The sequence below is a fragment of the Phocoena sinus genome, chromosome 2 (genome assembly GCF_008692025.1).
Source record: "Phocoena sinus isolate mPhoSin1 chromosome 2, mPhoSin1.pri, whole genome shotgun sequence".
NCBI classification, from domain to species: Eukaryota; Metazoa; Chordata; class Mammalia; order Artiodactyla; family Phocoenidae; genus Phocoena; species Phocoena sinus.
Genome location: NC_045764.1, coordinates 55,117,484 through 55,136,236, shown reverse-complemented (window position 1 = coordinate 55,136,236; position 18,753 = coordinate 55,117,484). Strand labels below are relative to the sequence as shown.

The window sequence follows — 18,753 nt, the reverse complement described above, 5'->3', positions numbered from 1 at the left end:
GAATCCAATAGAGAAAGTAATTATATATTTTGTAATTTAGGAGCTTTGTAACATCCTACAAGTACTCAAATTTTGCCTACTTTTTATCATTTCCAGTTCCTGGACAAGTGGAATTAATGAACCATATCCTAAAATTTATTTGTCTAAATTACATCAAACCACTCACTTGCAGTGGCTCAAAGCCTTACCATTGGTTTCATTAAAATTAGGTTAACTCCTTCTAATAAGCAAATTTCAATTCAATTAGAAGATATTTGAATTTAGGATTTAAGCCTAACCCATTATCTGATGCAATAAAAAATAGTCATGATCAAATATAATACTTAAAGAGTTTGCAGGCTTCCCTGGACTTATTTTGCCAGACGCTGGAAAAATTTCCCTGAGGAGGTATGCCATCAATATTGAACAGGAGACCTGGTATATATCAAATTGTTCCAATATCAGACTGATGGTCATCACACCAGATAGAATCCTACCAGGTTTGTTGATAATTCACATCAAGGTGAAGAAGAAATCCAAGTAGATGCATGCTTCTCTTGTGAGACCAACACCTATGACTGAGTGGGCCACAATTTCCATTAAGAACCTTAAGGTTAAATTCTCTAGATAGTAATTTAAAATAATATGCAGGCTGAAGAAAAAGTTTGTCTAGTGGACAGACAGTAGGAGACATAGATTGTTGTGTTACTTCTTAATTACCTTGACCATTATAATTTTGATACTTATTCTATTTTATATCAGTTGAACATGAAGCTTACAGTATTAGACCTTCTTCCTTTAAAAGTGAGTATATTAACCTCAGGGAATTTTGAATTGATTACAAATGTTCTGAATATGGAGTGAGGACTCAAGAAATACATATTTTGCCATAATACTTCATATCCTTCAATTGAATAGTTTAAATTTAGAAGAATGAAACCCACAGACTATCTGTTGACCTATTTACCCAAATAAAACAATCTTAAATATCACCCTTTGTGTTATTGAATATACTAATGGGAAGAAATTTTTAACCAGTCGAACTAAATACAAGTATATTCAAATTGAAAGTCCTTGAACAATAACACAAAACTCCAGCTGCTCTCTACATTATATAGCCATTGGAGTCCAGTTTGACAAAACTGGAATGAATGTACAATGAGGAAGACATATCCCAGCCCAAATTATATAGCATATTTCCTTTAAAAGTCCCAAAATATAGTGTCCCATTAAAAATAAGCCTACCTCATTTAGAACTTAGCAATGTCCAGTCTCCATACTTAAGGTTTTTAGGGTCATTAAATGGACTATTGCTTTTAATATTACTACTTCTAATTTGAGTCAATTCAACTCAATTCTACTTGTATGCAATAGGCTTTATGACTATGAAAAGTTTTTACATGAATAATAAAATGTGTCATGATCAAACTAAAAGAGATTTACTAAATACCATATTTATAGGTAAGTAGAAGCTGGGATAACAACTGCAAACTCTATTGATATAGAAATATGGACAAACATACTTAGTGCCTTGGGACAATTGCAGAAAGATGTAATTCAGATGCAAACAGGGTGGAATCAAAACCTAATACAGAATACAACTATAGAGAAAAGTGAAAATGGAATTGAGAAATAATTTGGAATTGGACACCTGGGAATGAAACCCTGCTGCAAAAAAAAAGTACCTAAATATTTTTCACAAGCCTTCACTCATATAACTGAACAATTAGTTATTCAACAATTGCAATATACACTTACTAGTACTGAAATATAAGATTGCACATACTTAGAACAACAGTTAGATTTGGGCGTGTTACTATATATGGAGAGATTAAATAATGTAAAAAGATTAATCATAGAGCTGAAACTTGGCAATCGCAGACTGAAACTTCTGAAAACAAAACTACTAAAACTAACTTCACTAAAAAACATGTTTTCTCCTATACATATGTGAAACTAATATGTTAGATGGGTGCCAGTCCTTCAAGGAGATATATTTGAATTGAGACAATGGAGCCTTAAGAAAAACGTATGTGTCTAAATCAATCTATGTGCTTATAAGTAAAGAAAAATTGTTCATCTATTAAGCTTTGTTTAATGATTTATAATTCCTAATAGTGTTGCACCTTTGGGTTCTATCCTTCGCTCTTTTTCTCTCTTTACATATTACAGTAAGATATACTGCTAAGAGTTACACCTTCTCATTAAGTGACAAATGACAGCCTTACTCATAAAGTCATTCCAAATAGATCACTGGACTAGAGAAGTTTCACCCTAAAGCACTTAGACTTATTCATTTAGTCAGCCTGAATATTGATATGGGGTGTTCTTATTGATTGACTGATCTACTTGATGTAATCTTATGACAAAATATTTGCTTATTATTTGAATTTTACATGATTAACAGTTAAGAAAAATTTTGTTAACTGGCATATAGATCAATGTTCAATACTCATCTAGGTCTCTATAATGACTAGACCAATATTTATATAATATTGAATGGGATCCTAATAGTGTCTTGCTGCTTTAGGACCATTGAATAACTTTTAATAAATGACAATTCTGCCAACATAGATTAAAATGTGAAATTCAGTAATTTTCTGTTTCTATTAACCCTAAAGTTGATTATATTAATGAGGAAACCCATATATAAATTTCAGTGCCTGAATATCATGTTAATGCATTATTTTCAGTATAATGATGTATGTGCTATGAATGATGGAGGCTGCCTGGAAATGAATACTATTTCCGGTAACCTGATACTTGATTTGTAAACTCCAAGTTTCAAGAGGCTTCAGGTGTGTCATTTTAGGAGAGTTCATATGCAATAGACAATGCCAAATGTTACCAGTATGGCATCTTTTGATATATAGATAAAGGATGATAATTGGGATGCTCTTGTGTTTTCCTGACACGTTCTGAGTGGTTCTCCAAAGAAACTTGTGTTCTGTGTCATTCTTGTGTAGGGTTGTCAATAGTCTACAACCTCTATACTAGGTCATTTTCTGAGTATTTATCATATTGCTCCATTAAGGAAAAACTTTCAAGAGCCATGTTCCATGAAAGACTTTGTTCTATATTTTGATACTTGTCCTACTCCTGTACACTTAAATAATGAGTACAGAGGAAGAGCATGGTTTGACCTGCAGCCTTAGAGAATTAATGTGAGTCAGGTACCTACCACTGAATATGTCAATATGCCAGTCCAAATTGGTGCCATAATTGGCTGGTACATATATTCAGGTCCAAGTGTGTATATGTGTATGGAAAGCCAGGGCTTCAGTCAATGATGAGAACTTACAGTCTTGAAGTGAGATGATGACCTGGAAATCATGATCAATAGAATTAAAATGAAGGTAAACCTAGGTGACAATAAAAGGAAATATATATGGAATCATTATTTCCTTTATAGACATTTTGTTTGGTGCTTGAGACAATGAAACCTTAAAAGAAACTTATGTAAACCAATCCTGTCTATCTACTAAAAAGTAAAAAGAAATACTCATCCTATAAACTTTGTTTCAGAGATTTATAATTTTTAATAGTAAGGTACATTCAGGGATTAGTCCACTGTTTTTTTCTCAATGTGTCTTTGAGTAAGACATTCAACGAAGGAATGCAACACTGCATTGATGATCGGTGTCTAGATTCCTTTAGTCATAGTTATATTCCAAATAGAAAATTGACTGAAGAAGATGCACTCCTAAGCATAATAGATTTAAGCAGAAGGTAAACTGAATAGGAATATGGAATTTCCTTTTGAAACAGTGACTGACTTACTTGATGTAAATTTATGTTTCATTTGAACATGAAATTAGTAATATTGAAGTTGAGAAATTTTGATTCACTGGTCCCCAGTACAATGTTTAATCTACTTCAACAAACAAGATGAGAACAATATTTTTATAATTTTACAGGATTCTAAAAGTAACTTTGTGCTACTTTGAAGTACTAAAGAATCTCCCATAGCTGAAGGAAAATGCCATTAAAGAGATTTGAGATACAGTAGTTGGACTGTTAAAGAACTAAAATTTTAAGCTTAAAATTTAGTACTTACACTAAGAAACACACAAAATTACAGATCTTAATATGGACCAAGTGTATATAATATAATAAACAATTTTCTATAAATCAGCAGTCCCCAAACTTCTTGACGCTAGGGACCAGTTTCGTGGAAGACAATTTTTCCACAGACCGTGGGGGAGGGGTGGGATGGTTTGGGGATAATTCAAGCTCATTACATTTATTGTGCACTTTATTTCTATTATTATTACATTGTAATGTATAATGAAATAGTTATACAACTCACCATAAAGCAGAATCAGTGGGAACCCTGAGCTTGTTTTCCTGCAACTAGATTGTCCCAACTGTGGGTGATGGGAGACAGTGACACCCGAAGTGTGTTGTTTATGTCCAGTCTACTCCATAATCTCGTTTTGGTTGCTGTCACTGCAGAAAACCCTGCTGCACAAAGACAGGATGTTGGAAATGGAAGCAGGCTTTGCAGTGCTTTTGTGGCAATGTCAGGATATTACATCTTGACTTTAATCCAGAACATATGGAGATTTGAAGTTGTCTCAAACGTACTTTTAAGGCCACCGTAATTTGCGATCTCAAGCAGTTGATCCTCTTCTAGCACGGACAGTCAATTCACCTGGTTTATTCACAAATGAGTCACGGATCCATTCCTTCCCAGTTTAGGGGTCTTTTGTGGTTCGGAAGTAATGCTCAAACTCTTTTGAAAGCTGAGATAGGTGATCATGCACCAGCTGGGAGGAAGAAGTCCCTGGCTAAGTGTCTTTCAAAATCTCTGCTAATGTTTGAAACATGTCAAAAAGCCATGTTCATTTGTTGCCCCCATAACTCCAGTTTGGCTTTGAATGCAGCCACTTTATCTGCTGACTTGAGCACAGTTGTCATTCTCCCCTGAAGTGACAGATTGAGTTCGTTGAGCAGATTGAATATGTCACACAAGTAAGCAAGTTTTGTGACCCATTCTGTGTCACTGAAGTGTGCTGCCAGTGGTGACAGTTTTTTAAAAGAAATCCCTGGAGCGGCTCTCATAGCTCAAAAACTCAGGCCAATGATCTACCTTTAGAAAGCCATGTCACTTCTGTGTATAGGAGAAAACATATGTGCTCTGCATCCATCTCCTCCCAGAGCTGCACGAACAGACGTGAGTTAAGGGCATGTAGTTTAATATGGTTGATAATTGTAATCACATCCTGTAAAACGCTAATAAGTTCAGGTGACATTTTCCAGCCAGCCAGCATTTCTCTATGGATGACACAGTGTGTAGACTCACATTCAGAAGTGACCTCTTTGACCCGAGCAGTGAAACCACAAAGCCGTCCAGTCATGGCAGCCGCTCCATCCATGCATATACCAACACAAAATGACCAGTTCAGTTTTCCTGATATGTAATCATTCAAAGACTTGGATAGTTCTGCAGCTGTGGTGTTGGTTGGCAACAAAAGTGCACATAACATCCTCATGCACATCCTCCTGGAAAATATATTGCACCCAAACAAGCATTGTTGCCTTGTGGTCAACATTGGTAGACTCCTCAACCTGGATTGCATACCACGGTGACTCACTGATCCTCTCTAACAATTGTTCCTCAATATCCTCTGCTATTTCATCAATTTGTCTATTTATGATGCTAGCTGAAAAAGGAACATGTGCCACCTTTTGAACTGCAGCCTCTCCTAAATGTTCACAACCAACGTCCTTAGAAGAAGACAAGGTCAACTCTTCACCAATAGTAAAGGGCTTCTTAGCTTTAGCAATGCCGTTAGCCACTAAGAATGATGTTCTCAGTGCAGACACATTTGATGAAGTTGTGGCCTTCAATAATTACTTCTGTTCTTCGTGTCCATGTTTTGTTCTTTTGAAAAACTCCAAAGTCTTGTCTTTTAATTCAGGGTGATTAGTCTCCATGTGGTGAAGCAGTTTTTGAAGGTTTCAAGGCTTTGTTGGATAGTCAGTTGCCACATATAATACAAAGTGGGCTTGGAGAATGTGAATCACCTGTTGCAATGAACCCATAATTTAAGTAGGACTCTTGGTATTTTCTTTTAAATACAGCTTTTTTTATTTGGCAGTATTGGAGTCTTCTGCTGTCTCATGATTGGGTCTTTCCCAATTTTCAAAGAAGCTCTCCAGCAAAGTTTGTTTTTTATTCATTTTGGCTAGGGTTAGCTTGTGGGCTTACCAAAACTGTGACTGAGAAAAGTGCACAGTATGGGAAAGAGTTGTGGATGGAAGTAGTAAATAAAATAGTGGGAAGGCCACGCACAGACTAAAATGATTGTTGAATTCTGACTTAAAGCCTGCCACCAGATGCAGCTGTACAATTGAAGTACATCAACTCACTTGACACTATAAATCTGCCACCAGATGCAGCTTAATTGTCACTTGCCACTCACAGATAGGGTTTTGATATGAGTCTGCAAGCAATTGATTTATTATGGTCTCTGTGTAATCAAACCTCTCTGCTAATGATAATCTGTATTTTTAACCACTCCCCAGCTCTAGCATCACCACCTCAGCTCCACCTCAGATCATCAGGCATCAGATTCTCATAAGGAGCATGCAACCTAGATCCGTGGCATGTGCAGTTCACAGTAGGGCTCACAGGCCTATGAGAATCTAATGCTGCCACTGATATGAAAGGAGGAGCTCAAGTGGTAGTGTGAGCAATGGGGAGTGGCTGTAAATAGAGATGAAGCTTAGCTCACTCACCGGCCACTCACCTCCTGCTGTGTGGCCTGGTTCCTAACAGGCCAAGGACTGGTACCAGCCTGTGGCCTGGGGGTTGGGGACCCCTGCTATAAATGATGCCATAAGATTCTCATTTAAAATTGACTATGCTAGTGTCACTGAATGAAAAGTATTTTTTCTCAATGAGTGACCAACTAACTTTAAAGAATTATCAAGGGCAAATCCAATATTTTTGATGAGATATTTACTGATCTGTGGTTGCCAGGTGATGATGTGATTTTTTTAACTAAATATATAAGAAGGCATATTTACATTGATTATGAAATTCATTTCTTCTGTACCTATAAAGTGGGTAAGATATTGAAGAAAACACACAATATGACAATGGCTTTTTTTTTTTTTTAACATCTTTATTGGGGTATAATTGCTTTACAATGGTGTGTTAGTTTCTGCTTTATAACAAAGTGAATCAGCTATACATATACATATGTTCCCATATGTCTTCCCTCTTGCGTCTCCCTCCCTCCCACTCTCCCCATCCCACACTTCCAGGCTGTCACAAAGCACCGAGCTAATATCCCTGTGCCTTGCGGCTGCTTCCCCCCAGCTATCTACCTTACTACGTTTGTTAGTGTGTATATGTCCATGACTCTCTCTCGCCCTGTCAAAACTCACCCTTCCCCCTCCCCATATCCTCAAGTCCGTTCTCCAGTAGGTCTGCGTCTTTATTCCTATCTTACCCCTAGGTTCTTCATGACATTTTTTTCCCTTAAATTCCATATATATGTGTTAGCATAACGGTATTTGTCTTTTTCTTTCTGACTTACTTCACTCTGTATGACAGACTCTAGGTCTATCCATCTCATTACAAATAGCTCAATTTCATTTCTTTTTAAAGCTGAGTAATATTCCATTGTGTATATGTGCCACATCTTCTTTATCCATTCATCCGATGATGGGCGCTTAGGTTGTTTCCATGTCCTGGCTATTGTAAATAGAGCTGCAATGAACATTTTGGTACATGACTCTTTTTGAATTTTGGTTTTCTCAGGGTATATGCCAAGTAGTGGGATTGCTGGGTCATATGGTAATTCTATTTGTAGTTTTTTAAGGAACCTCCATACTGTTCTCCACAGTGGCTGAACCAATTCACATTCCCACCAGCAGTGCAAGAGTGTCCCCTTTTCTCCACACCCTCTCCAGCATTTATTGTTTCTAGATTTTTTGATGATGGCCATTCTGACTGGTGTGAGATGATATCTCATTGTAGTTTTGATTTGCATTTCTCTAATGATTAATGATTAACCATGTTCAAAAAGGCTAAAATTCATGTTCAAGCATCACTAAAAAATCAAAATGACAACTGTACTGTTATTTTATTTGTAATCCAAAGACTCATGTGGCTTCAGAAATAGAACTTGGGGAAGTTCTTATGCAAAGAGAAAAATACAGAGATAACAATATAGATCAGTGTTTAATAAAATAAAATTGATCAGTGAAATGACCTCATGTTTCCTAAACACTAAAGGTGGAAAAAAGGAAAACTAACTCACAACCATTCTAATTCTACAGGAAAAAATGAAAGGTAAACAAAACTATAATAACATTCAAAAAATATATAATGATAATTAAAAAATAGAAATATTTAGGACATTTAAGTGAACATATACAATTACATCAATCCGAAAATTGAGAAAGTAAAAAAGAACAAAAAATATTGTATATAATAAAAAATAACACTAAAAATATTTCTTCTAAATATCAAAAAATATTATGGAAATAATATTCAGCATAATGTATTAATTTTAAAATATTTTGTAGTACGCATGTTGAAGAAAGAAAAATGATACATGAAAATAGCAGAAAGGATTAGAAAAGAAAAATTATATTATCGTCAAGAGAGGTGATGGTCTAAAAATCATGCTCAACAGGATTGTGCTGAAGCACAAGGGAATTGGTCATCCAGGGGCAGGAGGATGCAATCTTCCTGTCCCTTCCAGAGCCCTTGGATGTGGGTGTGGATGCACCCTATCCTTCTAGGAAAGCATGTGAGACTCTACCTTGTCTAGTGGCTTCCATGTGGAAAAGGCATAGTCCTGTCTTTGGCTTTCTTTCCTGATTCCTAGTTCCACAACCCGCCCGGAGGCCTTAGGAGGGGCCTTCTTAGCCCTTTCTCTTCAAATTGTGTCTTTCAGTCAGACTTTCTGGCAAGGGTCTCGCCACAGCCTGAATGTTTCGAGGTGAGTGGCTTTCTTTGGTCCTTGACACAGGCCCCAAAGGACATTGGATTATGTGGGATGCCCAGCTAAAAGCAGTCAAGAGAGAGGAGTCCTTTCAGGAACCTCAGTCGTCCCAAAGGGGGATTTCTGCTGTGGCACCACAACTAAGGGCTATGATCTTAGGAAATGAAAAACCTTTCATTAGACCTGAATTCTAATCAGATTGCACATGGAAGAAATGTTTCCTTCCCTGGGCCCCTGAGGAGCACACCTCAAAGCAGAGTACTCTGATCAACTGAGGGGACAATCATTTGTGGTGTGTATTTTGCAGTCTCCAAAGAACCATCGGTAGAGAAGAATCATGCCCCAAGACAGGAGATGGTGAGAGGCAGGCAAGAACCCATCCACCAGGTCTTGGCATGTAGACACTGCTGGCTATTGAGAGAGCTGAAGGGCGGCCCCTGGGTTTAATGGGACTTGGGCAGGTAACTTTCAGGCATGGTGGGGTCTCGGTGAGGTGCATTGTTCCTGATACTCCCTCTGGTGGATTTCGCTTCAACAACTAGCAGCCATTGCATCTCCTGTGGAGTTCTTCCAGTAGGGGAGACACTGCCGTCAAAGACAGCACCCTCAAGAGGAGAAACCCCTTTTGAGTGTGCTTACCTAGTAAGGTTGTTGAGAGCCCTTCTGAGCCCTGGGATCATCTCCATTGTGAGGCCCTGTTGCCCGAAGTGGAGGGGGACCCAATGATGTGGGCCAAGGAGGGAGTAGTTGCACTGCTGTTCTTTGGGGGCCTTCGATGGTCCATAAAACGGGCTGCTGCACCAAAAGATGATGGCTCTTATTCCCGGCCTGAACGTTCACATGCAGGGCTTTGCCAGGTTGACTAGTGCTCAGCCCATGGGCCCATCTCCAAATAATTGCTTCTTCAAGTATCCATTCCATGGGAATTCATGGCCTCGTTTTCTGTGTTTTGGCAGGCAAGTGGCCAAGCCGAATGTCCCATTGACCTCCCCATGCTTGCATGGACCAGAATCGACCCCAAAGGAACGTCTCTGTTCCCCAGCACACGTCCAGAGAGTTTTGGTGGCCAAGAAGCCATGGCAACAGGCCTTCTGATGGGAGGTGAGCAACTGATGCTCTGCCTTCTCTCAGCAGTCTTTTAGATATTCGTCATTTCTTCATTCCTTGATACATTATTTATGTACGCATTCATACACAGATCCACACGTCCACTGGTTCATTTGTGTTTGTTAGTATATATAGAGGGAGAGAGGGAGAAAAATAAGGAGCTAGGGAGGTAGGGACCTAGAAAGGTACGTAGGTGGGTTGGTAGATAGGTAGGTAGGTAGGTGTTAGGTATGCATTTCAGATAGATACTTATGTCAATGCATATAGGTACATTTGGTCACTCTTTGTGTTTATGCATGTATCCCTGTTGGTATGTCTTGTAGTATCATCCGATGCATGAAGATGTACATGCAACTACACCCAATGCCTAACGCTATGGACTAGGAGTTGACACAAATGTCCTACTCCTCTCTAAGCAGACAACGTCCCCAGGAGAAGGAAGATATGAGTTTGGACAGCTGCCTATGGTGAAATCAATGTCAGCCTTGGTCCAACACCTGGAAGAGATAGAAAGTCACGTCTTTTTGAGCATCCTCATTTCCAGAAAGCATCTGAGGTAAGACTACTCAAGTGCCAGGGCACGGAGGTGTGGGGATTGCCTTGGTCGGGTCAACGATGAGAACTCATATGGTCCTGAAGAGACATTATGACCTAACTATCATGCTCAATAGGATTATGCTGAGGCCCAGTGGAGGTGGCCATCCAGGGGCAGGAGTTTGTGAATCCTCCTGTCCCTTCCAGAGCCCTGAGGTGTGGGTGTGGAGGCCCCTATCCCTCAAGGAAGCCCTTGAGACTCTACCATGTCAAGGGTCTTCCATGTGGCGAAGACATGGTCCTGTCGTTGGCTTTATTTCCTGATGCCTGGTTCCACAGCCCAACCAAAGGCCGTAGTCGGGGCCTTTCCTTAGCCCTTTCTCTTCAAATTATGTCTTTCAGTCAGACGTTCTGGCAAGTATCTCACCATGGTCTGAATGATTCGAGGAAAGTGGCTCTCTTTGATTTTTGACAGAGGCCCCAGTGGACATTGGACAGTTGGGGAGGCCCGGACAGTTGGGGAGGCCCATCTCAAAGCTGTCAAGAGGGGGGAAATCCTTTCAGGAACCTCAGTCTTTGCAAAGGGAAGATTTCTGCTGTGGCACCACATCTAAGGACTAGCTTCTCAGCCACTTAAAAGCCTTTCATTAAAACTGAGTTCTAGTCAGGTTGCACATGGAGGCAACGTTTCCTTCCCTGAGCCCCTGGGGAACATCCAGGCGTACATAGGTAAATAGTTGTTAGGTATGCGTGTCAGCTAGATGTTTATGTTAATGTGTATGGGTACATTTAGTCACATTTTTTGTTCGTGGAAGTGTTCTTGGATGTAAAAGACATGTGTTGGTATGTCTTGTATCATCATTTGATGCATGAAGGTGTACACGCATGACCCCCAATGCCTAAGGGTTGGACTAGGAGGTGACACAGCTGTCTGTCCTACTCCTCTCTAGCCAGATAACATCCCCAGGGGAAGAAAGATCTGAGTTAGGCCTGCTGCGTATGGAGCAAGGGTTGTCTGCATTGGTCCAGCACCTGGAAGAGACAGAAACTCACGTCATTTGGGACATCCTCATTTTCAGAAAGCTTCGGAGGTAAAGCCTACTCAAGTAAGGGGGCACGAATGCGTGGGGAGTGCCTCAGTTGGGTAAATGATGTGAACTCATATGGTTAAGAGAAATGATGGCCTAAAAATCATGTTCAATAGGATTATGCTGAGGCCCAATGGAGGTAGCCATCCAGAGGCAGGAGGTTGGGGATTCTCCTTTCTCTTCCAGAGACCAGGGGTGTGGGTTTGGAGGCCCCCATCCCTCTAGGAAAGCCCTTGAGACTCTACCGAGTCTAAGGGCTTCCGTGTGGCAAAGACATAGTCCTGTCTTCACCATGCTTTCCTGATCGCTGGTTCTGATGCCCACCTGGAAGCCATAGGCGGGACCTTTCCTTAACTCTTTCTCTTCCTATTGTGTCTTTCAGTTAGATGTTCTGGCAAGGGCTTCACCACGGCCTGAATGATTCGAGGTGAATGGCTTTCTTTTTGAGACGGTGGGCCCAGTGGATGTTGGACAATGGGGGTGGACCATCTCAAAGCCTTCAAGAGGGAGGAGTCCTTTCGGGAACCTCAGTCCTCGCAAAGGGGGGAACACTGCTGCCCCACCACATCTAAGGACTAGCTTCTCAGGCACTGCAAAGCCTTTCATTAGACCTGTGTTCTAGTCAGGCTGCACATGGAGGCAATGTTTCCTTTCCTGGGCCCCAGTGGAACATCCACACAGGTCTGTGTGTACCTCAAGGCAGAGGATGCTGATCTACTGAGGAGACAGTCACTTTTGGTGTTTGTTTTGCAGTCTCAAAAGGACCATTGGTAAGGAAGAACTGAGCCCCAGGACAGGAGAAATTGACAGGCAGGTAAGAAACTGTCCACAGGGTTTTGGCAAGTACATGCTGCTGGCTACTGAGAGAGCTGGAGGACAGCCCCTGAGCTTAAATGGAGCTTGGCCAGGTCACTTTCAGAGATGGTGGTGTCTTGGTGAGGCCAATTACACCTGATGGGACATCTGATGGATTTTCCTTTGCCCAATCGGGTCCAGTGATTCTCATGGGGAGCTCTTCCTCTCTAGGAGCCACTGCCTTCAAAGAGAGCACCCTCAAGAGGAAATAACCCTTCTGAGGGGGCACTCCTAGTAAGGCCGTTGAGAGCCCTTCTGAGCCCTGGGATCATCTCCATTGTGAGGCCCTGTTGCCCGAAGTGGAGGGGGACCCAATGATGTGGGCCAAGGAGGGAGTAGTTGCACTGCTGTTCTTTGGGGGCCTTCGATGGTCCATAAAACGGGCTGCTGCACCAAAAGATGATGGCTCTTATTCCCGGCCTGAACGTTCACATGCAGGGCTTTGCCAGGTTGACTAGTGCTCAGCCCATGGGCCCATCTCCAAATAATTGCTTCTTCAAGTATCCATTCCATGGGAATTCATGGCCTCGTTTTCTGTGTTTTGGCAGGCAAGTGGCCAAGCCGAATGTCCCATTGACTGCCCCATGCTTGCGCAGACCACCATCGAGCCTGGAGGAACATGTCCATTCTGCAAGACATGTCTGTAGAGTTTTGCTGGCCAAGAAGCCCTCACCCCAGGACTTCTGATGAAAGGAGAGGCAATGATGCTCTGCCTTCACCTGGGAGTCTTCAGGGATTCATCTATTCTTCCTTCCCGGAAACATTAGTTTAATACCTATTCATGCACAGATCCAACTGTCCAGTGGTTCCTTTATGTTTCTAAGTCTGGATGGAAGGAAGGAGAGAGAAAAGTAAGGATAGGAAGGTAGGGAGCTAGAAAGGTAGGTAGGTGGGTCAAGAGGTAGGTAGGTTGATAATTGTTAGGTATGTGTGTCAGGTAGATGCGTACAGGTACATTTGGTCACATTTTGTGGTCGTGGAAATGTTCCTGGATGTACAAGACATGTGTTAGTATGTCTCATAGCATCATTCAATGCATATAGCGGTACATGTATTACCCCCCCCAATGCCTAATGGTATGGACTAGGAAGTGACACAGCTGTCCTACTCCTCTCTAGCCAGATAACATCCCCAGGGGAAGAAAGATCTGAGTTTGAGCTGCTGCCTATGGAGCAAGCAATGTCAGACTTGTTCCAGCACCTGGAAGAGACAGAAAGTCACATCCTTTTGGGCATCCACATCTCCAGAGAGCATCTGAGGTAAGCCTACTCAGGTGCCATGGCACCGATACGTAGGGAATGCCTCAGCTGGGTCAATGATGAGAACTCATATGGTCATGAAGAGAGATGAGGACCAAAAATCATGCTCAATAGGATTACGCTGAGGCCCAAAGGAGATGGCCATCCAGGGGCCAGAGTTTAGGGGAATATCTTATCTCTTCCAGAGCCCAGGGGTGTGGGTGTGGAGACCCCCTATCCCTCGAGGAATGCCCTTGAGACTCTACCGTGTCTAGGAGCTTCCAAGTGGCAAAGACGTTGTCCTGTCTTCACCTTGCTTTCTTAATCCCTGTATCCAATGCCCGCCTGGAGGCCATAGGCGGGACCTTTCCTTAGCTCTTTCCCTGCAAATTGTGACTTTCATTCAGACAATCTGGCAAGGGTCTCCCCACGGCTTGCATAATTCGAGGTGAGTGGCTCTCTTTGATTTTTGGCAGAGTCCACAATGGACGTTGGACTATGGGGGAGGCCCCCTCAAAGCCATGAAGGAGGGTATTCTTTTCAGGAACCTCAGTCCTAGGAAAGTGAGGGATTTCTGCTGTGGTACCACATCAAAGGACTAGTTTCTCAGGCACTGAAAAGCCTTTCGTTAAACCCGAGTTCTAGTCAGGTTGCACCTGGAGGCAACGTTTCCTTCCCTGGGCCCCTGGGGAACATCCACACAGGTCCCTGCACACCTCAAGGCAGAGCACACTGATCTACTGAGAAGATAGTTACTTGTGATGTGTGCTTTGCCATCTCCAAAGAACCATAGGTAGTGAAGAATCATGCTCCAGGCCAGGAGATAGTGAGAGTCATTCAAGAACCCATCCACCGGATCTTGGTAGGTACATGCTGTTTGCTATTGAGAAGCTGAAGGGCAGACCCTGAGCTTTAATGGGACTTGGCCAGGTCACTTTTAGGGGTGGTGGTGTCTCAGTGAGGCCAGTTGTTCTTGATGGGCCCTCTGATGTGTTTTGCCTCCCACTCTCATCCAATGATCCTCCAGGGAGTTCTTCCTCTGTGAGGCCACTGCCTTCGAAGAGAGCACCCTCCAGAGTAGAAACTCCTTCTGACTGTCCATTTCTAGTAAAGCTGTTGAGAACCCTTAGGAGCCCTGGTATCATCTCCATTGTGAGTCCCTGTTTCCCTGAAGTAGAGTCATGGCCCCATGATATGGGCTTAGGATGGATTAATTGCACTGCTGTTGTTTGTAGGCCTTGGGCATGCAATGGATGGAGATGCTGTGCACCAATAGACAGTAGCTCTTTTCCTGGCCTGAACATTCCCATTCAGGGCTTTGCCAGTTTCACCGGTGCTGAACCCATTTGCCCATCTCCATATATCTGCTCCCTTGATCATCCAATTTTGGGGACTCATGTCCTTGTTTCTGAGTGTTGGTGGGCAAGTGGCCAAGCCCAATGTGCTGTCAGCCACCCCGTGCTTGCACAAACCAGGATCGAGCCTGGAGGAACATTTTCATTCCATAAGACATGTCCATAGAGTTTGGCGGGCCAAGAAGCCCTTGCCCCAGGCCTTCTGAGGGGAGGAGAGCCAATGATGCTCTGTCTTCACCTGGGAGTCTTTAGCAATTCATCAATTCTTCCTTCCGTAATACATTAGTTCTGTATTTATTCATGCACAGATCCATTGGCCAATGGCTCATTTATGTTTGTAAGTCTGGGAGGAGGGAGGAAGACAGAAAAGTAAGGAGATAGGGAGGTAGGGAGCTAGAAAGGTAGGTAGTTGGGTCGGGAGGTAGGTAAGTAGATAGGTATTAGCTGTGCGTTTCAGGTAGGTGTTTATGTTAATGCATACAGGTACATTTGGTCAGATTTTGTGTTCGTGGAAGTCTTTCTGGATGTACAAGACATATGCTGGTATGTCTTGTAGCATCATTTGATGTATATAGGGGTTCATGCATGACTCCCTGATGCTTAACGGTATAGACTAGGAGTTGACACAGCTGTCCTACTCCTCTCTAGCCAGACAATGTCCCCAAGGGTAGGATGATCTGACTTTGGCCTGGTGCCTATGGGACAGGCGATGTCAGCCTTTGTCCAGCTCCTGGAAGAGAGAGAAAGTCATGTCCTTTGGGCAGTCACATTTCCAGAGAGCATCTGAGGTAAGCCTACTCACGTGCCAAGGAACAGATGCATAAGGAGTGCCTCGGTTGGGTCAGTTATGAGAACTCATATGGTCCTGAAGAGAGATGATGACCTAAAAATCATGCTCAGTAGGATTACACTGATGCCCAAAGGAGGTGGCCATCCAGGGCCTGGAGGTTGAGGATTCTCTTGTCCCTTCCACAGCCCTGGAGTGTGGGTTTGGAGGCCCCCTATTCCTGGAGGAAATCCCTTGGGACTCTACCTTGTCTAGGGGCTTCCACATGGTGAAGATGTGATCCTGTCTTTGGGTTTCTTTCCTGATCCCTTGTTCCTCTGCCTGCCCAGAGGCCATAGGCGGGACCTTCCTTAGCTCTTCCCCTTCAAATTGTGTCTTTCAGTCAGACATTCTGGCAAGGGTCTCACCACAGCCTGAATGATTCGTGGTGAGTGGCTCTCTTTGATTTTTGACAGAGGCCCATTGGAAGTTGGATGATGGGGAAGGCCCACCTCAAAGTCGTCAAGAAGGGGGAGTCCTTTCAGGAGCCTCAGTCCTTGCAAAGGAGCGGATTTCTGCTGTGGCACCACATATAAGGACCAGTTTCTTGGGCACTGAAAAGACTTTCATTAGACTTGAGTTCTAGTCAGGTTGCACCTGGAGGCAATGTTGCCTTCCCTGGGCCCCTGGGGAACATCCACACAGGTCTGAGTGCACCAGAAGGCAGAGCACACTGACATACTGAAGGGACAGTCACTTGTGATGTGTGCTTTGTTGTCTCCAAGGAACCATCAGTAGGGAAGAATCGTGCCCCAGGACAGGAGAAGTTGAGAGGCAGGCAAGAACCCGTCCACTGGGGCTTGGTAGGTAGATGCTGCTGGCTATTGAGAAAGCTAAAGGGCAGCCCCTGAGCTTTAATGGGAGTTGGCCAGGTTACTTTCAGGTATGGTGGGGTCTTGGTGAGGCCAGTTCTTCCTGATGAGACCTGATGGATTTTGCTTCACCCACTAGTGGTCAATGAGTCTCCTGGGGAGTTCTTCCTCCCCGGGAGCCCCTGCCTTCAAAGAGAGCACCCTCAAGAGGAGAAACCCCTTCTGAGTGTGCATTCCTAGTAAGGCTGTTGAGAACCCTCTTAGCCCTGAGATCATCTCCATCTTGAGGGCCTGTTTACCAAAGAAGAGGGGTGGCTCCATGGCATGGGCTGAGGAGGGAGTACTTGAATTGCTGTTGTTTGGGGGCCTTCCATGGGCCACAAGAATGGACGCTGAACCAACAGACGATGGCTCTTGTCCCTGGCCTGAATGTTCCATGAAGAGCTTTGCCAGGTGGACTGCTGCTGAGCCCATGGGCCCATCTCCACATATCTGATTCTTCCCGCATCCATTCTGTGGGACTTCCTGGCCCCATTTTCTGTGTGTTGGTGGGCAAGTGGTCAAGCCCAGTATCCCATCGACCACCCCATGATTACACAGACCAGGATCGAGCCCAGAGTAACATCTCCATTCCGCAAGACAGATCTATAGAGTTTTACTGGCCAAGAAGCCCTTGCCTCAGGCCTTCTGATGGGAGGAGAGCCAGCGATGCTCTGCTTTCACCTGGGAGTCTTTAGTGATTCATCAATTCTTCCTTCCCTGTCACATTAGTTATGTAACTATTCATACACAGATCCACTTGTCACTGGTTCCTTTATGTTTGTATGGAGGGAGGGAGAGAGAAAGGCAAAGAGGTAGAGAGGTGGGGAGCTAGAAATGTAGGTACGTGGGTTGGTAGGTAAGTAGGCAGATAGGTAGGTAGATGAGTGTTAGGTATGCGTTTCAGGTAGGTGTTTATGTTAATGCATACAAGTACATTTGGGCACACTTTGTGTTTGTGGAAGTGTTCCTAGATGTACAAGACATCTGTTGGTATGTCTCATAGCATCATTTGATGCATGTACGTGTACACGCATGACCCCCTAATGCCAATGGTATGGACTTGGAGTTGACACAGCTGTCCTGCTCCTCTCTAGCCAAAGTCCCCATGGGAAGGAAGATCTGAGTTTGGTCCACTGTCCATGGAGCAAGTGATGTCAGCCTTTGTCCACCACCTGTAAGAAACAGAAACTCAGTTCCTTTTGGGCATCCTCATTTCCAGAAAGCATGTGAGGTAAGCCTACTCATGTTCCAGGGCACGGATGAGTGGGGAGTGCCTCGGTTGGGTCAATGGTGAGAACTCATATGGTCCTGAAGAGACATTATGACCTAACAATCATGCACAATAGGATTACACTGAGGCCCAAAGGAGGTGGCCATCCAGGGGCCAGAGTTTAGGGATTCTCCTGTCCCTTCCAGAACCCTGGAGTGTGAGTGTAGAGGCCACCTATCCCTGGAGGAGAGCCCTTGGGACTCTACCATGTCTAGAGGCTTCCACGTGGCAAAGACGTGATCCTGTCTTCAGCTTTCTTTCCTGATCCCTGATTCCACTGCCTGCCCCGAGGCCCTAGGTGGTGCCTTTCTTTAGCTCTTTCTCTTCAAATTGTGTCTTTCAGTCAGATGTTCTGGCAAGGGTCTCGTCACAGCCAGAATGATTTGAGTGAGTGGCTGTCTTTGATTTTTGACAGAGGCCTCAATGGACTTTGGGTTATGGGGGAGGCCCACATCAAAGGCGTCAAGACGGGGTAGTCCTTTCTGGAACCTCAATCCTCGCAAATGGGGGATTTCTGCTATGGCACCACATCTAAGGAACTAGTCAGCTGATTTCTGCTATGTCACCACATCTAATGACATAGTCAGACTGCACATGGAGACAACATTTCCTTCCCTGGGCCCCTGGGGAACATCCACACTGGTTTGTGCCCACCCCAAGGCAGAGCACACTGATCTACTG

The 18,753-nt window shown here is 43.4% G+C and overlaps 7 non-coding genes across 7 annotated transcripts; all 7 read left to right on the top strand.

Moving 5' to 3' along the window:
• The first annotated feature begins 3,259 nt into the window (after nucleotides 1-3,259).
• LOC116750103 lies at nucleotides 3,260-3,338 on the top strand. The gene has a single exon (XR_004348833.1). It is a non-coding gene; the product is annotated as a small nucleolar RNA SNORD115 (small nucleolar RNA).
• Nucleotides 3,339-8,568: 5,230 nt separating this feature from the next.
• LOC116750102 lies at nucleotides 8,569-8,649 on the top strand. The gene has a single exon (XR_004348832.1). It is a non-coding gene; the product is annotated as a small nucleolar RNA SNORD115 (small nucleolar RNA).
• A 2,009-nt stretch (nucleotides 8,650-10,658) lies between these two features.
• LOC116750099 lies at nucleotides 10,659-10,739 on the top strand. Its single transcript, XR_004348830.1, has one exon. It is a non-coding gene; the product is annotated as a small nucleolar RNA SNORD115 (small nucleolar RNA).
• A 989-nt stretch (nucleotides 10,740-11,728) lies between these two features.
• LOC116750100 lies at nucleotides 11,729-11,806 on the top strand. Its single transcript, XR_004348831.1, has one exon. It is a non-coding gene; the product is annotated as a small nucleolar RNA SNORD115 (small nucleolar RNA).
• Nucleotides 11,807-13,838: 2,032 nt separating this feature from the next.
• Nucleotides 13,839-13,918, top strand: LOC116750095. The gene has a single exon (XR_004348826.1). It is a non-coding gene; the product is annotated as a small nucleolar RNA SNORD115 (small nucleolar RNA).
• A 2,042-nt stretch (nucleotides 13,919-15,960) lies between these two features.
• Nucleotides 15,961-16,041, top strand: LOC116750096. The gene has a single exon (XR_004348827.1). It is a non-coding gene; the product is annotated as a small nucleolar RNA SNORD115 (small nucleolar RNA).
• Nucleotides 16,042-18,083: 2,042 nt separating this feature from the next.
• LOC116750098 lies at nucleotides 18,084-18,164 on the top strand. Its single transcript, XR_004348829.1, has one exon. It is a non-coding gene; the product is annotated as a small nucleolar RNA SNORD115 (small nucleolar RNA).
• The last annotated feature ends 589 nt before the right edge of the window (nucleotides 18,165-18,753 follow it).